The sequence below is a fragment of the Dendrobates tinctorius genome, unplaced genomic scaffold (assembly GCF_039654945.1).
Source record: "Dendrobates tinctorius isolate UK_male_01 unplaced genomic scaffold, ASM3965494v1 ptg000332l, whole genome shotgun sequence".
NCBI lineage: Eukaryota > Metazoa > Chordata > Amphibia > Anura > Dendrobatidae > Dendrobates > Dendrobates tinctorius.
In genome coordinates this window covers 13,455,368-13,458,661 of record NW_027361998.1, presented here as the reverse complement: position 1 = coordinate 13,458,661, position 3,294 = coordinate 13,455,368, and the positions used below count along the sequence as shown (strand labels likewise).

Genomic DNA, 3,294 nt, shown 5'->3' with positions numbered 1-3,294 from the left:
CAATGCTCAACTTCTGATCTCTTCTATGTTCTGTGTGGTAAAGTATGACCATAGTTATACACCATAGTTATACTATTAGCTATTGGTAGTATTGTAGTTGTAGTATTAGCCTAATTTTTATACCATTATATAAGATTGTTTTCTCCAGAATGACCTGTCTTGTGTTTGGGTCTACAGGTTCCTTCCGGCTCCTGATTCATGTGATTGTCCCGTATTGATGAGGGCCGTCTGCTTCACACATCTCCTCGCAGTATCGTCATCTTCTCATCATATTATGTCCAGGATAACATTTATTTTCTGTCTCCTCACTGAAGCCTCAGCTGGAATATTGATTCTGATTATTTCCGAGATCCTCCATACCATAAAAAGTAGGAGGAGTCATTTAGTATCGCTGTTGTTTGTTATGGAATATTACCCACTTTGCTATATTTGACTAATTATAACACACACTGGATCATAGGATGAAGCCAAGAAAATATTCTACCATCTCATACTCACAAGGACACTGAAAGCCCAGAATACTCAATGTATAGTTAGAAATTATACCCGTTCTTGATACAAGCCTCATAGTCATAGAGGTGCAAGACCCATAGTATCAGTAGAGTACAGCTTTAACCTGAGACAATGATGGCTCCTCTGGTATCACAATAGGGTATTGGGACGGTCCAGTTTGGCACCGCCATGATCTTTCCTTGCAGATATTCTTTACGTGCTCCTGGCTGTCCAGACTGGACATTGCTAATACCAATCCCAGCTCTCCCTCACTAGTCCCCTCTGCAATCATTACTTTGCACCTCCCAGGTTACTCAGTGTAACGCTCTTTTGTGATGGGCACAAGTCAATATCTTTTGCACACCCGCTCACTCCTCGCTCTTCCTATGATATTAAATAATGGGTAGAAACCTGTCCCCTTTTAAATCAGCCCATTAGAGGGTCCTCCCAGTGATGTGGCACCCCTACGTGAAACACATGCAACAATATAGGGAACAATGCAAAAAATATCATTATGTAAAGTAGATATAAAAAATAGCATTTGTTCAAAATTGCTTCTGACTATGAGCAGGTTCTTGGAATCTATTTTTTCAGATTTTTCTTCAGTTCACCTTGGTCCAATCTATAAACCTTTCTCAACATGGAAAAGGGAAATGACAGCCAAGTGACAGAATTCATTCTTCTGGGATTTTCCACTGACCACGTTGTACAAGTTCTACTTTTTCAGATATTCTTGATCCAGTATATAACCACCATGGCTGGGAATCTTCTGCTCATCGTGGTGGTAAGATATGACCATCATCTGCACAATTCTATGTACTGTATATCTTCGTAGCTAACTTGTCCTTCCTGGACATCTGCTTCACCTCCATTATCGTTCCCAAGATGCTTGTCAATTTCTTGATGGAGAAGAAGAGCATTTCCTACGTCGGTTGCTTGGTCCAGATGTATGGCTTCCTTCTTCTTGGTGAGACTGAGTGCGTTCTCTTGGTTTTTATGGCTTACGATCGATACGTCGCCATCAGTAATCCCTTACGTTACAATGTGATCATGAAGACAATGACTTGTGTTGGAATAAGTGCTTCATGGTTGACAGGAAGTGTCATATCGTCGGTGGACATTTACCTTCTGTGTCCACTCACATTTTGTAAGTTCACTCCAACTGACCACTTCTTCTGTGAAGCTCCGTCGTTAATGGAACTCTCATGCAATGATCTTTCCCTCTTTAATGTGGTCGCGGTGAAGTTGGCTGGGAGCTCCATATTTCTCCTGGTTCCTCTCTCATGTATCCTTTACTCATATGGTCACATCATCCTGGCAGTTCTGAAGATCCGCTCTAGCAGATACAAGGCTTTCTCCACTTGCATCTCCCACTTGATCATAGTTGTCCTCTTCTATGGCACAGCCATTATAATGTATATGAAGCCCCAATGTTCGGAGCACTTATCGGATAAGCTTTTATCTGTGTTTTATACCATGGTCACCCCAATGCTGAACCCCATTATCTACAGCCTAAGAAATAAAGATGTTCAAGGGGCCATTCAGCATCTCAAGAGATCCACAATGAAATCCTAGCCTCATGTTCGATGCCCCATTGTTGGTGGTTGCAGCCTATGGACTGAGCGTTACAGTGGTCTATTTTCTTAAAGGGGCTTCTCAGATGTTACTGGTTGTACCATTTACATGCATGGAGATGCACTGTGTTCTTTTATTTGCAGGTCAGCTGGAGTGCATACATGTGGCTCTGTAATTGGGCTAAAGAGGGAATTTAATCAAGGAAGCAACTAAAGTGCATGCTGTGGTTGCAGTTGCATTTAAGCCCTTGAGCCTAGGAAAAATCAAAAGGTCCCTTTGGCACATAGTAGAATACCAATACTACTAAAGAACCGTAATGGTTGAGGCCCTTTTAGAAATTTTGTGTTGGGGCCCACAAGCTTGAAGTTAGAGGACTGAGCTGAAAGATGGCTGTGAATGGAGCATGTTTGTACACATACATTGAAGAGCCCATTTAGGGAGGAAGTTAGATGACATTATGGGAGAGAATCATAGAATCATAGAATCGTAGAGTTGGAAGGGACCTCCTGGGCCATCTGGTCCAACCCCCTGCTCAAAGCAGGATTCGCTAAATCATCCCAGTCAGATGTCTGTCCAGCCTCTGTTTGAAGACTTCCATTGAAGGAGAACTCACCACTTCTCGTGGCAGCCTGTTCCACTCATTGATCACTCTAACTGTCAAAAAGTTTTTTCTAATATCTAATCTGTGTCTCTTCCCATTCAGTTTCATCCCATTGCTTCTAGTCTTTCCTTGTGCAAATGAGAATAAAGTTGATCCTTCTACAATGTGACAGCCCTTTAGATATTTGTAGACAGCTATTAAGTCTCCTCTCAGTCTTCTCTTTTGCAAACTAAACATTCCCAAATCCTGCAACCTTTCCTCATAAGACAGGGTTTGCAGACCGGTCACCATTCTGGTCGCTCTTTTCTGAACTTGCTCCAGTTTGTTGATGTCTTTTTTAAAATGTGGTGCCCAAAACTGGACACAATATTCCAGATGAGGTCTGACCAAAGAGGAGTAGAGGGAAATAATGACTTCACGTGATCTAGACTGTATGCTTCTGTTAATACATCCTAGAATTGCATTTGCCTTTTTTGCTGCTGCATCACACTGTTGACTCATATTCAGTCTGTGATCTATTAGTATACCCAAGTCTTTTTCACATGTGCTGTCACTTAGCCCTATTCCTCCCATTCTATATATGCTTTTTTCATTTTTATTGCCCAGATGTAGTACTTTGCATTTCT

At 41.7% G+C, this 3,294-nt stretch overlaps 1 pseudogene; it reads left to right on the top strand.

Annotated features, from left to right (window-relative positions):
* Nucleotides 1-1,132: 1,132 nt before the first annotated feature.
* On the top strand, nt 1,133-2,067 carry LOC141074332 (olfactory receptor 5V1-like; annotated as a pseudogene).
* Nucleotides 2,068-3,294: the final 1,227 nt, after the last annotated feature.